This window comes from Equus caballus, chromosome 5 (assembly GCF_041296265.1).
Source record: "Equus caballus isolate H_3958 breed thoroughbred chromosome 5, TB-T2T, whole genome shotgun sequence".
Classification (NCBI taxonomy): domain Eukaryota; kingdom Metazoa; phylum Chordata; class Mammalia; order Perissodactyla; family Equidae; genus Equus; species Equus caballus.
The window spans coordinates 105,001,976-105,022,749 of NC_091688.1; the positions used below are offsets into that span (position 1 = coordinate 105,001,976).

Genomic DNA, 20,774 nt, shown 5'->3' on the forward strand with positions numbered 1-20,774 from the left:
AGGAGGGGCAGTCAGAGTGGTCTGCAGCACAGCTGTGGGTTTTGAGCCCTCTGAGCAGCGGTGTCCAGATGAAGCACAGCTCCTCGTGGACAGTGTCTGTGACTGGAGCGGATGAAAGTTCTGGAGGCTCTTCTCTCTGAGACATTCCGGAACATTTCAGCAGTGAGTTTGTCTCCTGGCTCTTTTAGGCTGCATGCTCCCACATGGTATTTCAACAACGAGCCTGAGGGATTAATGAGATAGCACTGCCGAGTTCAAAGTGACAATTAAAGCTGTTACTTTTTCCCAGCAATGCATTCATCTCTTTCGAAAATGATTATCTTTTAAAAAAGGAGGCTCATGTTCAGATGTGAGATTTCACGTTTGCTCGAGCAGGTGAGGCTGGAGCGTGTAGGGGACACGAGGCTCCAGGAGTATTTGACTGTGCTTACGAGAGCATCTGCTACATCTTTAAACTGGTTCTAGGTCACAGCAGGGACTCACCACCCGGTTTACAGAGGATAAAGAGCCCTCCTCTGGGCTGGAGCTTTCCGCTTTGGGGGCTGCAGAGAGGAGCTGCGATTTTTCCCTCTGTAACTTGCAGATGACACAGACCCTTGTGCTTCAGCAGACGGCTCCTCCTCAGACAGCACAACAGTCAAGAGGGTGTCCTCTTTTCTCCTTGACAGAAAGGATGAGCTTCCCCCTGAAGACATTATCATGTCCACAACTGCTCGGGAAACGGGCTTGATGGGAAACCTCTGGACCCTCCCTCCTGCCAGGGGAGCTCCAGTAGTTACTGACGGCTCAGAGTTCCTCTACATGTGCCAGACGAAAGATGGCTGCAGCCACCCCAGATGGAAGAGCTGGCTGACGTCAGCGCCATAAATACCTGAGAGATATACAAACCTCTTGGTGAGAAATACGGTCTTTGCTCTGATTTACACATTTAGGACACATTTAAAAGAATGCTACATTTGCTGGTGAGGGCAGGGCATTAATAAAACAAAATTTTAGATTTGTGGGGAATGGGTAGAGATCCTTTCCGCCCTGACATAATCGTTATGTTTTCCTCCCCAGAGCCCCTTTTTCTCCAAGGACATCTATCTTGCTTTTCTGAATGGGGATTTTTGCTGGGGGCAAACCCCATTCTCCTAGATTGATTCTAAGCAGTTTTGCTTAATGTCAAAGCTGTGGTGTTAAGGAATAATGTTGACTTCGAGTCCACAGATGGGACTCTTTCTTTCCACATAACTCCGTGCTGGCTTGTCACACCGTTGGCAACAACTCTGTCTGGTATCAACCAGGCTCTTCATAAATATTCACTGTTTATCTGAGCCTCAGTGTTCTCATCTGTAAAATGGGAGCTGTAATGTGGATACCACGTGGATTCAACCCTTGTTTAACAAGAACCTCGTATGCTGTAATCCTGGCACAGCCCTTGGTTCAAGAAACCTACCTGTCCAAGTACAGGATGGAAGGGAGGTAGGTGAAACAGACCAGCACACGAGGAGGTCAAGCAAACCTAAGTTCAAATCCTACTCGGCAGCTGGTGAGCTGAGTTACGCTGGGAAAATCACATAGCCCATCTTGGCTTCTAATTATCAATTTGTAAAATGGCATATTAATAGTTCCTACCTCACAGGGTTATTGAAGAGATTAAATAAGATGATGTATCAAAACTCTTAAGAAATGGCCTGTGTATAATGAGTCTTCCATAAATCTCAATCAGCGACTTGGCTGGACCGACAGAGCCTGGTGCCTAAAATGAACTCCTCACGGCCTTTCACCGATCAGACCAAGCCTCGGATGATATTTTCATTTTTGGACATCACAATTTAAACAGGTGTTGGCACATAAAAAGAATCCGTGAGACAATGGCAGGTTTTGAAATCATTTTGTATAAAAAATGATTAAATAACCTAATAGTTTAAGGGGAAAAATCCATCACTCTACACATATTTGAAGAGGAATTAAAATCTCAAAGGATTCTTATTGGCAAAACTGGCACCATCTGGCCATTTAGAAGACGACTCCTGGACTTGAGGCTTTCTGGAGGTGGGATTTTCTCTTTCGCGTAGACATTAATCTCCTGCCATTAAAGCGGAGGGAGAAGACCTCCTCTCTGTCTGAAGTGGATCCAAGGGTAAGGCAGAGGACTGGACTTCCTTCGACCTTATATGTGCTGTGACTCCTTATATGTGTACATGCGCAGGCTGACTCTCCTAATACTACGTAGCAAATGCAAAAATCCAGAGCGATCCTAACTGTCCAGCTGCTTAGTGGTAAATGTGTGCTATGAGTTCACTCTGCTAATTCCATCCCATTTACAGAAAGTCATCACTTTACTGTGGGCTTCTCCATGTCTTCTTCCTCATGTACAAGGCCAAGCCCCCTCACGTGTCTCCTTGGTCTGTTTGTTCCCGTATTCTCCAGGTTCAGATCGTAAGCCTATTCCTCTCCAAGCTTTTGCCTCCTGAAAAAAGGAGCCAAACCCTGTGTTCCTCTCTGTCCAACACTTTGTTTTCACCTCTTATCTCAGTCAGTAATGTGTTCTTTCTGTCTCTAGTTACTCAACTCTCCTTTTTGCCTCAGTCCACCTACATCCCCAACACACAACCAAGACGCTCCCAGCACAGTTTGTCAGAGCTTTCGTGCTGCCAAAGCCAACAGGTGTCTTCTGACCTTCACGACCTACACTGCTCTTGCTCTTATTTTCCAGGGCGGGGTCTCTGCCCACCACCCTCACACACGTACATGTGTTGTGGGAACAGGAGAGGCTCTCTAAGCACAAGAACGGATTATCAACCGTGTAGAGGCAGGGCATTTTGAGGTCATTTAAGAGAAATGATGAGTGGTTCAGTCTGGGTCACTTTGGTCCAGCTATAATGTTGTGGTGGGGTGTAATAGAATTTTGAAAGGCCTTAAATTCCAGGATAAGGAATCGAGAATTTTTATATCTGCAACAAGAAAGTATTTCAGGTTTCTTAGCAGAAAATTGTCGTGCTGTTTAATTATGATACATTGGATGGAAGTCTTGTGGTCGGAAAACCATTTAGGAGGATCCATTTATTTTCTGCATCCTTCTCTTTGTTTCTAGCTAGTAACCTGTGTTGTCTCACTTGAGGAGATAATATCCAAAGAGAGCACTTGCTTGATTTCAGAACAGAAACTACTAATGTCACCACTGTCTTGATGTGCTTCCCGAAGTCTGGGCGTGGAGAACTGATGGCCGTGGAGATGGTGTGTGTTGGGCTAGATAGAGGGCGTTAAATTGCCTTAAAACACAAAACAAGAATTTCAATCATCTTTCAATCTATTTGATTATACTAAAGAAAAAAACATCATTTTGGTTCTCTGTATCTTTGGCATTTCTCTAACACTTTGCTAATCTTCATTTTTCACAAAGAAAGTATGCCTTAGGCACAGAGCCTTCCAGACACAAGACTCTAAAGCAAGAATTCAAGAATACTATTTTGGTTTAATTAATTTATTTTTGTTATTATCATCTATTTATGGCAAGTGAAATTTCTTTCCATTTATTATGCAGCTTCCTTTTAAAATATATTCACGTAAATACAATTTAAGGAGAGGAATTGATTTATAGAAAAATTGTCAAAAGTACAAGTGCTATGCAGGTTTGGCCAAAATGTGAAAGGGAACACCAGTGAATACAATTGGGAAACCATAATTTGGTAGAAAACGTGGAATTTGGAGTCAGACAAAATTGGCTTAATATCAAAGGTCTACTGAATAATGTAAGACAATTTACTTAATTGTTTTGGTCTTAGCTTAGTCATTTGGAAAAATGAAGAAAAGAATGTCCACTTAAGAGGACTGTTGAGAGGAAATGAAAGCAGACGCACGGTACATTTCGGGCCCCCTCCCTCCGCTGACGGCTGAGATTGGCCATGGCTCCCGCTGCTGAGGACCCTCGCAGTGTAACCCGCGGGCAGGCTGCTGGTCTGACAGCCTGGGAGTGAGTTCTCTCCTCGCCCCTTCCCCACTGACAGGCTGCCACGGGGTCTGTGCCCAGCTTCCAGGAGGGCGAGGTGACTGGCGCAGGTGGCAGGAGCTCTCCCCACAGACATCCTCTCTCCTCCTCTTGTCAAGGAGTGGAGTCACCTGTTCCTTCTTCTCTCCCTTCTACACGCAAAGCAGCTGACAGTCGGCCTTAACAGTGTGCCTGCGGAGGAGTCAGGAGCCCAAACCAGTGCAGTTGATCTCTGGCTTCTTAAGGATTCCTCACCAGATACAAAGCCAAACCCTATTGCACCTCTTACAAGCTTGAGAAAAACACTGTTTTCCTGCCTGAGCCACAATGTCCCTATCTGCAGAATGGAATTGTTAAGGCCCTCTTTTGAGAGTCGCTGTGAGAACATAAAGGCGTCTAGGACGGTGCCCGCTCCATGGTGTTGGTCCTCTCTCACTGTTGCTGCATTTGTGGCAGAACCACCGTCTCCGAGTTGTGAAGAATGTGGAGATGATTAAATCTTCTCTCATCAGAAGCAGAATCTTCCCAGCAGTAGATTTCCCCCCACCAGCTGGAGGCCCTCTACCTTCAGGTACTGAATTTCATTATTGGACAGGTTACAGTTGTTGTAAATTTGATTCAAATGCTGAGTCTAAATTTGCCTTCATTTGTCTGTTCTTTCTGGAGCAAGACTGGATAAGTCAGATTAAATGATTTATTCACCATTATTAATCTGTTTCCCAGAGGCTTCTGATCTGTTATTTCTCCAGCCTCTCTGGTTCCTATGAAGGATTTTACCACTGTCTTTGTTTCCTCAGTACCAGATAGTTTTTCCTTCACCTTCGGTTAGTCCCATGAGCCTCATTATGGTCATTCTGATGCAGAAGGGACCCTAAGACATTCACACACATATCTTGCATTATTCTGGGATTTCTAGCCAGTAGACAAGAGTGGTTAATAAGCTAGTATTTAAATGGGAAGACACCACAAGTTGTCTTCAAAACCTAGAGTCACAGAAAGATTGAAGGAGGAAGGCAGCCTCCTGGTGGGTTGGGGAGCAACCATTGCACAGAAGGATAAATTCAGAAGAGCATGCCTGGCAAGACATGAATAGGTCAAAGCCATACAACATAAGAGCTGGAAGAATTCTTATGTTTTCTAGCCATTTGTCTCTGATATTCCTGGTGAGAAGTTGGAAGCTGCCATGGAGAAATGTGTGCAGCCCACAGTACCCGGGCTAGGCTCTCTGACACCTAACCCTGTGCTCTTTCCCCTACACCACACCATCTCCTGCCCACTCACCACCACCCTCCTCCTGATGATGCCCAACCTCAAAGCCTCGCTAGACCACTGTCAATGGCATTTCAGCTCTATAGAGTCTGCACAGGACTTGACCTCCAACAAGTCTCCCGAAGCCTTTAATTCTTAGAATCAAAGGATATAAGAATCCAGAATCTGGAAAGGAGAAGTGAGACAGTCCAGTACAAATCGTTGTTTACAGAGGGGAAAACAGAAAAGGAAAAAGACAAGACCCAAATTTACTTTCCCAAGGTTGTGCATCTTGTTACCGGCAGAACTGAGATGAAAGTAGTAAGAATAACTAATTTTGTTGAATGGTTATTAGGTCTCAGGTATAGTGTGTTATGATCTTTAGGACCATTGCCTCAGTTATCACTCTCAACAGCTCTGAGATATGCACATTTTTGCCTGCATTCTTCAGATGAGAAAACCAAAACATGGAGCTCCTACCTGTATCCCGAGAGACCATAAGCTAGTTATGCACAAGACACTGGGGACACAGAAGTAACTAAGGCCCCACCATCGTTCACATGGAGTACACAGTCTGGTCATAAGACACACACACATAAGCAAGTGAGTCTTAGTCACTGTGTTGAGAGCAACAGTGAGAAATATGGGTAAAAGCAGCTCAGAAAACAAAGTAACAAATCCCCCTGGTCTACTTTACATACAAATTTGAATCCCATTACTCTTTTTCTTAACATTATAATAGAGGCATTGTCTAAGTTATGAGTTTTTGTAAGATCTTCATAATGTTCTATAAAATAGATGAGCTATCATTTATTTAAATACTGTTTTATAATATTCATTTTTATAAATAACTCTCCAAGGAACATCTTTGAATACTAAACATTTTTTCTTTCTTTTGACCAAAAAATGCAATTAGTAGCTCAACATGTTCTGATTTCTTTCCCAAAAGCCACTTCCCTCATTTTACATACAAGCAAGCCAAAGTCCAAAAGCATTAAGCCTTTGACCATGTTAAAATAACTAATAAGTAGTTGATCTGAGCCTGGAACACAGGTCATATGCTCTCCAAGGTGATGCCGAAAGGTTGTAGGAGAAAAATATTCCTCTAGGTCAGGGTTTCTCAATCTTAGTACATGCTTTCGATAGTTGGACCAGAGGACTCTTCCTCGTGGGAGAGTTGGCTGTAGGATGTTCAGCAGCGCCCTTTGCCTCCACCCAATAGCACCCCCCACACCACCAGTTACGATGACCAAAAATATCTCCACACATTGCTCAATGTCCCCTGGGTTGGGGACAGGGGGGTGACATAGTTGCCCTTGGTCGAGAACCGCTACTCTGGAGGGTTCCTGCACCTGGATTCTGAAAGCAGATCTTCGCTGGCAGCAATGCCAGTAAGAAATCATCCTTTTCAACCCTGAACAGACTTCGATTTACAACCATGTGTGGACAAACGGATCAAGTATAACTTACCTATTAAACCTCAGCAAATTCAGGATAAAATACCTCTAACAGTTTTGCAGTAGGTTAACCAAAAGAACAAGAGGAGATATGTTATTCTGAAAGGATTTTAGGATTCCTGCTGGTGTCCGAGAGAATATATGATCCACACAGACAGTAAAATGAAGGAAGGAACAGAAACAGCCATCAACTTCCTGGCTATCACGGTCTTTCGAGCTTCTAATCTCCTGGGATTGCTCTGAAAAGATGAACCACATGGAGAGCTGGCACCCGGCACTCAAGTGTGTGAGTCCGTGGGTGCTGATGCAGGGCTGTGGGAGATTCAGGCCGTCAATGGGGAAGACTGCAAGGCTGGAGGAATCATTTTCAGCTAATGCCTAGGTGTCTGGTTTCTCAGAACAGAATCAAGGGAGTCGAAATCTTGTAATGGGTCCCCATATGGGGCCACTGACTGCATCCCTTACTCTATCCCTCTGAGTTCAAGAGACCATGGTTAGAGGCTGCAAGTGGTTCTCCCCAAACCCATTCAGCATAGAGTTAGAGCAGAATTTGACACAATTTAAATTTTGCTTTAATTGCTCTTATATGTGTATGGAAAGAAAAGAAGTTGGCACTGGACAGAAAAATGGGCTGGAAATTTGCTTTGAGATCAACTGCCATCCGATGCGTAGAGTCGAGGGTTTTAGAAAGGAGGGTTGCTCCATTGTTCTTCCTCATTCATCTCTGTGTCCTGCATGTGCAACTTGATGACTAAATGCCTGACCAGCGCCACAGGCTCCCGGCAGAGGAGAAGGAGGCTCAGCAAAATCAGCTGAGGGCTCCTAGGCAGGTTTCTTCACTTCTCTGAGTCCCAGATCACTTAATTGAACAATTACTTCCCCAGGTTGTGTTAGGATCCAGTGAGATAATACATGACTCATCCAGTGTCTGCCACGTGGTAAACACTCAGGGATTGTTGGTTCTTCCTCGTCTATCGCTCTTCAGTGGTCAGGCTGTGGGCTCTTGAGCTTTCTCCTTCCTTGAAGGTCTTCTGGCATTTTGTAAGTGAACTCTTCAATTAAAATCCCGGACTGAGTTGGACAGTAACCTCTGTGTCTCTTTTTCTTTCTTATGTGAGTGATGCCTTAGTCCTTGGTGTTCTTAGATGTTCAATAAATCTGTGCTGAAAAAATCAATATACGAATGAATAGATTGATCAGGTAAAAAGTCTTGGTATTGGGAAAGGAAAAATAGCATTTATTCAGAGTCTACCCTGTGCCAATCATCTTGATATACACTCTCCGGCCACTGATTTGATTTTCTCAAATTTCAGCCCTATTTCTTGGAAGATGAAATTGTGGCTTAAGTAACTTGGCTAGGGTCTTTTGGCTACGAAGTGGGCTTGGCTGAGCTTCAAAGCCAAGTTTGCCTCACATCTGAGCCTGCACCTCTGTAAGGTGTATGACTGGGAGCTATGCAAACCCGGGGCCATCCTTAATCATCTTTATATCCTATTATAAGCTACAGTGTGTCCCAAGACAGATATGTTGAAGTCCTAACCCCCAGTACCTCAGAATGTGAGCTTATCTGGAAACAGAGTCATTGCAGATGAACTTAGTTAAAACAAGGTTATGCTGCAATAGGGTGGACCCTTGATCCAATATGACCAGTGTCCCTATTGGAAGAGGGAGACACAAGGAAGAAGATGGCCATGTGATGATGGAGGCAGAGACTGGAGTGAGGCATCTACAAGCCAAGGAGTGCCACAGATGGCTGGCACACAGCAGAAGACGGGAAGCATTCAGGACACCAGATGGCTCAAAACTTAGTTCTGGGGATGCTGTACCCTTGATTTGTATCTCAAATTGGCATTTTAAAAAATGAGTGTTTCTTTACCTGGATATAATAATAGTGCCTGCCCCCATCATCAGACAGACCTGGTGCACCAATGTTACATATGGGGCAATTGCTGGCGTGCCTTCACTGGCATATAAAATGTGCCAAAGAAGACAGGCTCACAGAGTAAGAAGTCCATATTGGTGGTAGGAAACTCAAGTTAGGAGTGCTTTTGTCACGAAGTACCACCTATTTCCCATACTGCTCTCAGATGAGACCCATCCATGTGAATCTGGGTGAGATGATGGACTCTGCTTTGTCTGCTAAATGCCATTGTGCGTAGAATAACATTTTGAGAAGCTTTCTAATGCTGTAGAATAGAGTAGCTAAAATTAAATGCTATTTACTTTTTTAGAGATGAATTAATGGACAGCCTGGTCAAATTCAAAGCTTTTTGATGTATAAAACTTTATAAATGGAACTCTTCCATCAATAGGCAAAGTGTAACAAAAACCTGTCTGGATATTTTCTCTGGGGGAGGGATTATTCTGAGTGCTTTACTTGCTCCTCGAACTAAGAACCTGGAGATAAACAACGATCACCCAGCTGTGAGCAAGCCCCGCTTACTGATGGCACACCTGCCACAACCGCCACTCACCTTTGGTGGAGGGTCTAACTGAAGGCAGGCGGAGGAGTAGGAAAGCCCTATGGTGGCCGAAAGGTCGTCCATCCACAAGGTCGTTGGTGCCGGGAAACTGGCGGAGGGCTGGGTAGAAGAGGTGTCCTACCTAATCCATGAGGGGCGTATCTCAACTTTCCTCTGTTGGCCCTAAGTTGTGGGGTGGGGGCAAAAGTGAGGCAAGCTGTCCATTCAGTCCAGACCCTTTGGGGCTGACCTCTGCAAAGGGGAGGTTTGGCTTTTCAGCCAGAAACCTCCTTGGTTGTCTTCAGGCAACTGAACACAAGAGGCCGAAGTCCCCGGGGCAGCGATGAAGCCTTCTGGCACAGAACCCCAAGCCAATGTCTGCCAAGGTCCCAGGCCACAGCTGCCCAAATGCCCTGTTCCACTGCACATCTTAGGGGCAGCTGTTCCCCCTGGCAGCTGCGAGGTGTCTAGAGTTCATCCCAGGAGCTAGTCACAGCCTGTTCCTCAAGGCTTTCCCCTGAAGAGAAGCCTCAGGGCACTGCTCTCTCTGACCCAGCCTGAACCCACTACAAGCACAATCCCACTGTTTCTGCATCCAGGCCTGTGAATTGATCTGTGACATTTCATGTGGCAGGACATTTACATGAGCTGAGTCTCGATTACCTAGGGAACCTGTAAGACTTGGGGCTCTTCCCGGCACTTGACCTAAGGATAGAATGGCTAAACCAGCCTTTGTCGTGCTGGGAGGCTGGAGTGAGGGGCCTGTGAAGGCTGGAGGACCACAGCTCTCACGTTCCTCAGGGCAGGCCGACTTCCCAGATTCACAGGCCCTGGGAGGGCAGAGCCTCTTCCAGAAAAACCACGAGTCTTTGAAGTGGAGAGAAAATGAAGGTGGGTGGAGTCCCTAGGATGGGGTTTTGGAGGAAGATGTGATCCTGACCACGCGAGCAAGGCCAAGACCTCAAGTGAGCTGACAAAGGCCCTGCCCTAGGCCAGGATGCACTCGGGGCAGTTCTGTTGGAAATAAGAAAGCCCCTGGGGTTTTTCTACACTGCTTACCAGTGTCTGCAGCTCTTGCTACTGGGTGGGGAGACAGCGGCCTGCTTGAAACTCCTGGTGCCAGGCTCATTCCAACAGGCTCGTGAGGCAGAGCAGGAGCCGCCTCGGCCCCCAACCTGCCGGCTGCCATCGTTCCCCCAGGTGAGGGCCTTTTGCTGGGCTGATGCCTGAGCCTAAGCTCGAGAGGGCTGGAGAGACTGACTGCCTCCAAGGGGGATGAGGACTCAGTCATCAGCCACTGTAGAGGGCTCTGCGCTTGCTCAGTTTGGCCTCATTCTCGTACTCCCTCTGCTGGTCTGGAAGGCCAGGCTGGTCAAGCTGTGGGGTCAAGTCTCCAAACATCTCACGCATTTGGGCGTAATATCCTACCTGTGCTGGGGTCAGGAACTCAAAGCTGGGCTGGCCGTGCTCGAATCGGCTGTGGTGGAACTGTAGCGTCTCCTCCTGGGGCTGCTTGTTCTTGGGTTCAGTCAGGCGCGCAGGCCAAGGCACTTCTTGGTGGAGTTCGGCCAGCAGTGGCCTGTCTCTCCTTCTCCCTGTACTTCTCCCCCTTGGCTGCAATCTCCTAAAGTCCTGCAAGCCTGCTCACAGCCATGTAGCGGCTCAGGAAGAAACTGCCGAGCTTTGTCAAGGGCTCAGTCATGGTCTCTGGGATCTGGTTCACCTTTTCCTGGCAGAATGCATCCATCTGCTTCATGGCCATGTCCAGGGCTGTCACCATGTTCAGAAAGTTCTGTTCTTGCTCACAGAGGGGACTGGAGATAAGTCCAAGGATATCCTCACAGCAGATTTAGATGTGGCAGGGTCAGCACCAGCACTCCTCCTCATGTCCTTCTGCAGCCTCTTGGCCTGTTCTTCTAGCTGCTGGAGTTTTCCATATTCCCTTTCAAAGTCTCTCTCCACTGTTTTGGGGACAATCTGTTTCCTGGGGTGCTCAGTCTTGGAAGGAATCCACCTCATGGTCCCAAAACTGGCCCTGCCGCCAGGGTCCTCAGCTGCAACTCTGTCCTCCCTTTTTTTATTTAAGGAGATCTGTGTTACATAGAGGGGAAAATATGCCAAGATCAAAGTCAACACAGACGATTGTATGGAACATTACTTACACAAAGAATGCTTGGAGAGGGGTGCATCAACGCAGAGGCAAGGAGCCAGGAGCAAGGAGGGATTCTCCCCTGCTGGCTTCAGAGGGAGCAGGCCCTGCCCACACCTTGATTTCAAGCTTTGAGTCTTGAGAACTGTGATGCAGTAAACTACTGGGGCCTTAAGCCGTCCAGTTTGCGGTGCTCTGTTATGGTAACCCTAGGAAATTAATGCACATCCTCTGCACCAATAATTGCCTTGCACACATACTGAACTAAACTGCGCTGGGGAGAGTGTTCTTCTTGCCACTGGAGGTGCTCAAACACAAGTGGAAATAGCACTCATGGTCATGTTGTTAAATTATTTCTGAGTCCCACCGAAACAGGGTACCAGGGTCTTAAGCTACGGAGAGCTTGGAGGGGAATGATTCTGGGATTCCATTACAACGTTGGGAAGTGACTCTGACTAGTGTTGCTAGGAAAGTTGGATTTTCGTAAATGCGCCCAGACTGTAAGCTGCTGCCGTCAATTAGGAAAGGTTCTTTAAGCGCTGCTCGGTCCTCCTCAGTGATTTATCCACCTGCGAACTGCGTTCACCTCCCTGTGCCGCGTGGATTTTATTACTGTCTATATGTGGCCATTTTTCATCCATAGGAGTGAAACGTGTGTTTCAGGTATGAAATATCCTCTTGAACTAAGAAAGCAGGAGTGACGAGACTCACCGGGCCTCCCACCACCCCAAGCTCCTCACCTGCTCTTGGATGTAGGAAGTAGCAGGTGGCTCTGACTGTGGAAGCCACAAAGCTACACATGAAGCAAACTGCGCCTGTTTCAAATCTCTCCTCCTGTGTGCTCCTTGCTGGAAATGGACCCTCTGCCTGTGATCGTTAGAGGAGCTGGGTCCTTTCTTCTGATTATCCCCCACTCTTAGATATTGATTTATCCTTTTCATAAAATTGCAAATGGGAGCCTGTTGCCCGAGACCAGTCATAAATCATGAAAATGTGTCCGGCCTTCTGTAGGGACTGGTCCTGCGGGAGAATCTCACAGAGCTACGTTTAATTGCTTTGCACGAGTTTGATGTCCCTGCCCTCTGATGGGAGGGGAAAGCAGAAAGGGACTAACATTTGCCGACAACCTCTGAGGGACCAAATTCTCTGCATGTGACTTAATTTAAAGCTATTAACACAATGACGCACAATCACACTCTGCTCTGATAGAAGACAAAATAGAGGCCCAGGATGGCGAAAGGCTTTCACAAGCCTGGCGAAAGGGAAGAGCGGGGTGCAGACCCACCTCTGACTGCACTTCCCTTCTAGGGGGGATAGAAATCTCTCAGCCAGGGCGGATGGACACATTTTATTAACATCAGCCTAAACCTGTGCTCTTCAAGTTCTGATAGATTTGCTCCAAGAAGCCATTAAGAAAGGCCACTGATCCAAGGGCTATGAATTAACACTTTCTTCATACACAGCTATAAGCAGCTATTTATAATCTGGATAATGTCCTCCTTAAAATATATATCAGTTTTCTGGGTATTTATGCTCCGTCGCTCTTGGTTTTTCCATCCTTGCGTCCATTAATGAATTTATCTTAATTCTTTCTCTCTTTTTATGGCTTTGCAAGGGGCTAATTTGCAGGCAAAATTGCTAATTTTACAATTGCTTTCTGCTTTTTCAGCATGAACCTGACTGAGGAGATATTAATAGAAGAAGAGGATTCCCTTTTCATCCTTTGCTTTTGACTGTTGTAGGAGGTGGGACAAAATCCATTATTTAATAACATTTGTTCTTCTTGAAAGGTCATCACGCCAGCCTTTCAGTTTCCACTAAACTGTAGCAATCTCAGCAGGAGCGGCAGCCACTTTCTCTTCCTGAAAGGCTCCTGGGATTCCTCCAGCTTATACGTTGATATGAAACCCTCTTAGAGATGCACCTTTGCTAAGAGGTGCAGCTGGGAAATTCTCTGACTATTTCCGTGCATTTTCCAGATAGTCATTTCCAGCTAAGTGTTGGTGAGTACCAGTCACCACATTCCTGCCTTTGTGTGGAATTTGGGACACTGATACCGACCCTGATATCAGTTTCCCCACATTAAACCTAGCATATATGGGGTTAAAACCAAAACACTCATTCCCTGCTTACTCTCTGACTTCCTGGCTCCAGAATCCACTATCCTTCATGGAGACAGACACCGTCAAGGACAAGCACCTGGATTATCTCCTCCCAGCAAAGAGATACAGGCTGGTGGAAAAGTTGGTGAACAGCAAGGTCACAGGCTCCCTCCTCTCTGCAAGTGTCTCAAGGCCAAAGACAGGCTGGTGGGAAAGCTCTGACCAGCAAGGCCATATGCTCCTCCTCCCCTACCTAAAACCCCAAATAAAAACCCTTCCTTTTAGCTTTTCGGGGAGTTTGGGATTTCAGCATTAGCTTCCCTCTCTCCTTGCTAAGTGCTGTGCAATAATAAAATTCCTACTTCCTTCCACCACCCCCGGTGTCAGAGATTATCTTGCTGCTCAATGAGTGAGCAAACTCACTTCAGGTTCCTTATCAATACATCAGCTAGGAATTGTACTTGGCTACTAGTAGCAGGGACAGAAATAACAGTGGCCTAAACAAGATAGAAGTATATTCTTTTCACATAAAATGCATCTTTAACTAGGCATTCAGGGTTTGTATGGGGACCTCACGCTGTCATCAGGGACCCAGTCTCCTTCGGCTTTCCAGTTCATCGTCACTATCATGTGGCTTCCATCCTCAAGGCTGGGCTACGGTCTCAGACAGCCCTGGACCTATGACTGTGAACTCATGATTCTGAGCAGAAATCAGAACATAAGGGCAAAAGTCAAAAAAGGACAGGCCAGCTGTCTAGCCATCTCTTACGGGACTTTCCAGAAGTCCTCCCAACAATTTCTGTTCATATCCTCAACCTGCAAGTGCAGCTGGGAACCATAGTCCCTTAGCCGGGCACACGCTGCCTCCAATAAACTGGAGTTTTCCTGCAGAGAAGGAAGGGGAGGACAGTATTAGAGAGGCGGGTAGCATGTCTGCTGGATGGAACAAAGAGAATGCCTGAAAAGATGAAGCCAGTAAGCCTTTATTAAATACCTGTTTGTGTCTAGAGAGTAAGGAAGAGAAGGCTTTGATTAATTCCTTCAAGGAACAAAAGCCTACATACCTTCTGCTCATGTTGTCTTTTTCATGCTTTTTTTCTCTGCTCACCTGGAAAACTTGTGTTAATACTCAAGTATCACCTGCTGCCTGATGCTTTCCTGAAGATCCTTCCAGGAGGAATCTTCTCAGATCTGTCCCTACAGCACTTTACTCTCACCTCCTCCACCGTCTCAGGAAGAGGACTTGAGAGCCAGGCAATGCTGACCTCGGTCACTTACTAGCCTCAGGCCGATGTTCTACCCTTGAGGGCAGCTGTCTGACTCTTGAACGGGGGTGCTAAGTCCACCTCAGGGGCTTCTGGGAAGATTCACTGAGATTACACGTGCAAAGCACAGTTTCAGGCAATTCCTAAAGTATGTTAGATCATCTTATTATGCTGTATTCTAGACCCTTTATGATTTACAGAAAAAAGAAATAAACTTCTGTCTTATTTAAGGCACCTTTATTTGGTAGATTTTCTAATAACAGTCAACAAAAAATTTAACATTCTAATTAGTGAAGTTTTTGGAGACATATTATTCATATACCTTTCCTTAAAAAACTACTTAAAGATATATACTTAAAAAAAGATATATACTTATATGAAACTACTTAAAGATATAAAGAGAAAAACATTGAAATTCAGTAGTCAAAAGTGGGGAAGTTTAATATGAAAATGGCAGTGAAGACTAAACCATGCAGCCTAGAATTGAGTATAAATAATGAAGTTATAATTACAAAACTGTCTCTGGAAAATTAAAAAATATATCAATATAAAAATAACAATAAATTAACTATAATATAAAGGCATAAAATTTCCAGGTCATAGAAACAAAAACAAAAAGTAACAGTAAAAGAGCAGAAGTTGATGAAAGTGAAACTATATAATTGTCCTCATTTTTCACAAGAGAGTCAATAGACAGAATTCTGTTGTTGAAGATACTATATTATGAAATACAAATGTGAGCAAGTTACATAAAATTATAAACATAATTATGAAATGTAGTTAAAAGCAAACTATATACCTTTTAAATTTCTAGATGAGAAGAACAAAGACAAAATTCTCAAACTACAGCTAAAGTTTTTTAAAGGAAAGCAAAAAGCAAGGTCATATGTTTAAAAATAACAGAAAATGTAAAATAAGGATGTAAGACTATAACAATTTTGTTAAAATAATAATTAGTAATTACAATAGAATGAACTATATTTTAAATGTTTAGATTAAAGCAAAATAAAAACTCATATGCCTAAAACAAAATGTCTTCCAAAAAAAATGATAAAAAGGGTGGGGGGAAGCTAGATTAAGAAAAAAAATAAGCAATATATTGTTGTTATTATTATCAGACTCGGAGTCAAGGTAAAATTGATTAAATGTCCTCCACAGGGAGGCTTCCTAAAAACTTAACATACAATAAGATTATAACTCCAATGACTTTCAAAGTATTGAAATAAATAGAACCAAAGTATATGAAGCAAAACTCATGAAAATGAAGGTTAAATAGGTAAAAAATCTGTGGGCACAGAGCACTCAAACAACGCAACAACTATTTTAAGTAATACGTAGATATAAGCAAAACTAGAGAAAAAGCTATAGATATATAAATTAAAACAGAGCTAAGTCCAACTTTATCATCTCTAAATACAAAATACACTTTCTTTTCAAGCGGCCATGGAATAGTTTTAAAAATGATCACATGTTAGAAAATATTAAAAACCTCATGAAACTCAGAAAATGAAACTATCACATTCTACGTTTTCTGGCAAAAGAGTAACAATACTTAAAACTAATAACAAAGCAGACACAAAAACTCGTTTAGAGAGGTGGACGTGGTCTCTCAATTTGTGTGTCAAAAAGGAGGAAATCTAGAAAATACCTAGAAACATCTGGAAAATTACGGAATGTAAGACTAATATCCAAATCTATTTACTTTGCCGGAGAGGTGCTAAGACAAAAATTCACAGAATTTAAGTAAATTAAAATATATTAATTATATACTTAAGAAAACTTAGAAAATAGACTAAACAGTCTAATTGCTGAATAAATCCAAGGAGAGTTCCCTTGAAGAAATAAATGAAATAAATCAGCCATCAGTTTTTCTAAGAAAAATAAATGAGAGAAAATAAAACATATAAAATTAGGAATGAAATGGAGACAAATGTCTTAATGTTACAGGGGAAATGACTGCAAATAATATTTGTGCAATCTACTGCAATAAGTTTTGAAATTCCGGATGAAAGTGATTATTTTCTAGGGAAATACATGGGTTTAAAAGTAGATTCAAGAAACAGAATGTTATTCTGTGCATGTGGTGCACTGGCAGCCCTATAAATCCTCTCACTGTAAAACTCCCAGAAATAAGGAATAAACTAAGACAAGGTATTTGCAAATGCAGAGCTGAGCTTACAAGACCACAGGTAAAATTCTTAATGATGATAAATAAAGCACATGAATCCACACAGGCAAGCAAACACTTCAGAAGGCAACTTCTCTTTGTCTGTTTGCGGACCCAAATCTTATTACAACTTATTGCCCGCCCAGAGTGAGATTATGAGATGCAGAGCAAGTGCAAGGTGGGAAGTACAAACAGAGACCCCTCAGATAGCTGAGACCCTCAAATCACTGTATCATTAATTGAAATGTGAACTAAAAAATGGGAAAAAAAGAAAAATGCCCCACATGGAAAGTTAACTCTTTTAATTTGGATAAGAATGGAAGGAGAAAAATGTCTCCTATGTGAAGTGTTGCCAGTATCAACAGTAACATCATTCCTAAAACCACAACCTAAGAATTTAATTTAAAGCTGTTTCTGGTTAAGAACATTTTCCAGCACCTAAAATAAACAAATGCAAATCCTCTCTTGAAAAACACACTTTTAATCCAGATCTCATGGAAGTCCCAAATTTAAAGGCCCAACAAACAATTTCACAACAAAAATGCACAAATCATGCACAGCACAAAGCACAGCCACCACGAGTGAGAGTCAGCAGATACTCTCAAAGAGCTCACACACGAGATGGGCGTGGAAGAGGCACTTCAAGTAAGGGCCAGGCACCCAGCAGAAACGAACCAAGAGACTGGAAAAAGAATCAAAGATAAGTTCTAAATGTTGAATATATAATAACTGAAATTAGAAACTTAATACTTCAAGTGTCAGATAAGATGGCTGAAGAGTGACTGAAGGAATTGGAGAAGCATCTAATGAAACAGCCCACAATGGAGTACAAACTAAGACATGGGCAACATAAAAGATGGAGTTTGTGAGACCTGGACATTAAAATGAGGAGGGAGGTCAATATATTTCTAATTATAGTTCTGTCAAAAGATGATTTAAAAAGTGGAGAAGAAAGGGTATTTGAAGAGACATAGCTAAGAATTTTTCAACCTTGATGAGACCAGTCCAAGGAATCCCACGCTGGATAAATAGAACAAATCCACACCCAGACATATCACAGTAACACAAAAGAACCCAAAGATAAAGACCAATCTTAAAAACAATGAAAGGAAGAGTTAACTCATCTACAAGGGAGCAATAATTAGACTGACACTTAGCTTCTCAGAAACCATAACAGAAACTAAAACGATGGGAAAAAATATATGTAGAATACCATGAGAAAATAACTGGAAACTTACAGTTGTATTCCCAGAGAAACTATTCTTCAAGATCATGGGAAAAAATAGATTTTTAGGTCAACAAAACTAAGTAAGTTTACCACCAACAGACCCTCAATAAAGGGGCCTGTAAAAGATGTATTTCAGGAAGAAAGATTAGTCCCACAAGGAAAGTTGGAAATACAAGAAGAAATATTGAGCAAAGAACATGGTTAGGATGTGGAAAATAAAAACAAACATTAACTCTATAAAACATAAATAATTTTCAACTTGTAGGTTTAAAATGAAACTAGTTGAAGCTAAAATATTGTAAAAGACACATGTAAGCTGGTGGATAAACTAGTAGAATTAGAATATTTTATGATGCTTATATTATTCAAAGGGTGGGTGAAGATATTATCATTTAGACTTTAAGTGTAAATACTTAAATTTCAAGATGCACTATAAAAATAATAGAAACAGAATATCACTTCAAAATCAGTAGAAGGAGAAAAATAGTATGAGATAAAAAAATTCCATCCAAAAGAAGGCAAATACATAGAAAAAGTAAAATTAATAAAAATCACAAAAAAGATGCTAAAAGTAAATCCAAATATATCAATAACCACAAAAATATGACTGGATTAAAATCTCTAAATAAAAGTAAAATTTTTCAGATTGGATTTTTTTAAATACTAATACTTGGTACTTGTAAGTGATATAAGTAAAGCACCAGGACTCTGAAAGACTGGGACAAAATGGGAAGAATGAGATTTCTCAGGCAAATACTATGCAAAAACATTTATGTCAGTTATGACAAAATTAAATAAAAGTGATGTGAAGGCCAAAAGCATTTTTTAAAATAGAAAAGGTTACTACATAATAGTAAAGGTTTTAATTCCCCTGGAGAAGCCTGCCTTTGAGATCATTTCTTTAATATAATTTTTACTGTGGTAAAACATACATAACATAAAATTTACCATTTTAACCATTTTGAAGTGTACAGTTCAGTGGCATTAAATACATTCACAATGTTTTGCCACTGTCACCACCATCTAGTTTCATACAAATGGGACCACACGACGTAGGGTCTTTCAAGGCTGGCATCTTCCTTACTTGGCCTCGTGTGTTCAATCTCCACCCACATTGTAGCTTGAATCAGTACTTCCTTCCTTTATGTGGCTGAATGCTGTTCCATCGTGTGGACATGCTCCAGCTGATGAAGGGCTGGGTTGCTTCCACCTTTAGGCTCCTGTGCATAGTGCTGCTCCGAGGTCCCTGTAGATCTGCCCGCCTCTATTTGTCAGGTCTTGAGGAAAGTTGTAAAGAGCCTGCACTTTTGCTAAGTGCCCCAGGGACCCACTTCTTTGCACCCCCACTGCTGGACTGGGCTCAGTTTCATCTTCTCAGAGCCCCTCTTCCTCCATCCGATGTAAGGCGGTTCCTCGCCTGCCAGTCTCTGCCTTGGGTTCTTCTTCGTTTCTTTCCTCCATCACAATTTGTGATGAGGTTGTTGATTTTTTAAAAGCATTTGTGTCCTCTACTCCTTGAACATCAGCTCCTTAAGGACAGGAGACCCTGTCTGTCTGAGGAGTTACAGCCTGCCGCCTAGTAAGTGTTTAACAAATAGCCTGGTAGTGGAGATATTGAGCTAAATGGGCTTTTGAGATGTTATCAGACTTGATCCCTTGCTGGGCTCTATTCAAACTCTGAGGGTCAAATAAAGTGTAGCTTGAATGCCTGCTTCAGTGGATTGGTAAAGTTTGTCTGGGCACTGGGGGGGGGGGGGGGGGGGGGGCGGGGACTGTCCTGATGCTGCTGATTTGCTCAGCAGGAGCCAGCTCACGTGGAGCCTTTAAGCCAGGCCCTCTTCTTAAGAGCGTTCTTTCCCCATCTGGCTACTCCGGGTCTTTGCCTCATGGACCCTTCATTGTGAGACATACATTAACTGCCCTATTTAAAATTGTGGTGGTTGGGGTGTCTTTTCTTACATTTCTTATCCCTCTTTTTAGACATATTTTTCTCCTTAGCACTTACCATCATCTGACAAAATACCTTCTCCACTGGCTCCTCACTAAAATGTAACTCTAGGAGGGCAAAAATTTTCATGTTTTGTTCACTGCTGTAATCCAGTCTCTTGAACGATTACCCTGCACAGAAATGCTCAGTTAATATTTGGTGAATAGAACAAATAAATAAATAAGAAGACTGTTCCTAGGAGTGCAGGTTGGCACCTCTGGGAGTCTATAGATTCCCCAGTCACATCTAGACGGGGATCTGTGGGACCCCATGGCTCTGGCTTTGAGTCACTAAGTCTTAGCAGTGATCCTAGAATTCTTGGTTTCTACTCTGGTTCCAAACTATGGGAGCCTGCTGTGCTCCCTAACCAGTTCCCAAATGTTCCTTTCCTGAGCTCCATCCTCCTCCTCTTCCAGAGATGTGTATGGTTTCAATTCCTTCAAGTCATAGTAACCATCATAGACTATTTCTGTTCTGAATGGATTGCCAGAGTCCATATTACTGGGGAATGTGAAACAACATTTATTGTGTGCTGAGCATTCTATCAGCTATGTCTCATTTAATTGTGGCAACAATCCTAGGAGGCAGGTGGGTATTATTCTATCCCTTTTACAGATGAGGAACTAAATGTCTGTAATTAAACCCAAAGTCACCTAGCACATAAGAAACAATGCTCAGGGTAAACACATGTTTGACTGTAAATCTGCAGTTCAAACTATTTCTACCCTTAGATGTT

At 43.1% G+C, this 20,774-nt stretch overlaps 1 long non-coding RNA gene and 1 pseudogene across 1 annotated transcript in view; one reads left to right on the forward strand and one right to left on the reverse strand.

Moving 5' to 3' along the window:
- The first annotated feature begins 3,821 nt into the window (after window positions 1–3,821).
- The window catches only part of LOC138924177 (uncharacterized), a 29,648-nt gene continuing 12,695 nt past the window's right edge, over window positions 3,822–20,774 (forward strand). Inside the window, exon 1 of the long non-coding RNA XR_011438937.1 lies at window positions 3,822–4,544. This is a non-coding gene — a long non-coding RNA (uncharacterized lncRNA). The remainder of the gene's footprint in view (window positions 4,545–20,774) is intronic.
- LOC100070748 (bridging integrator 3 pseudogene) lies at window positions 10,431–11,199 on the reverse strand (annotated as a pseudogene).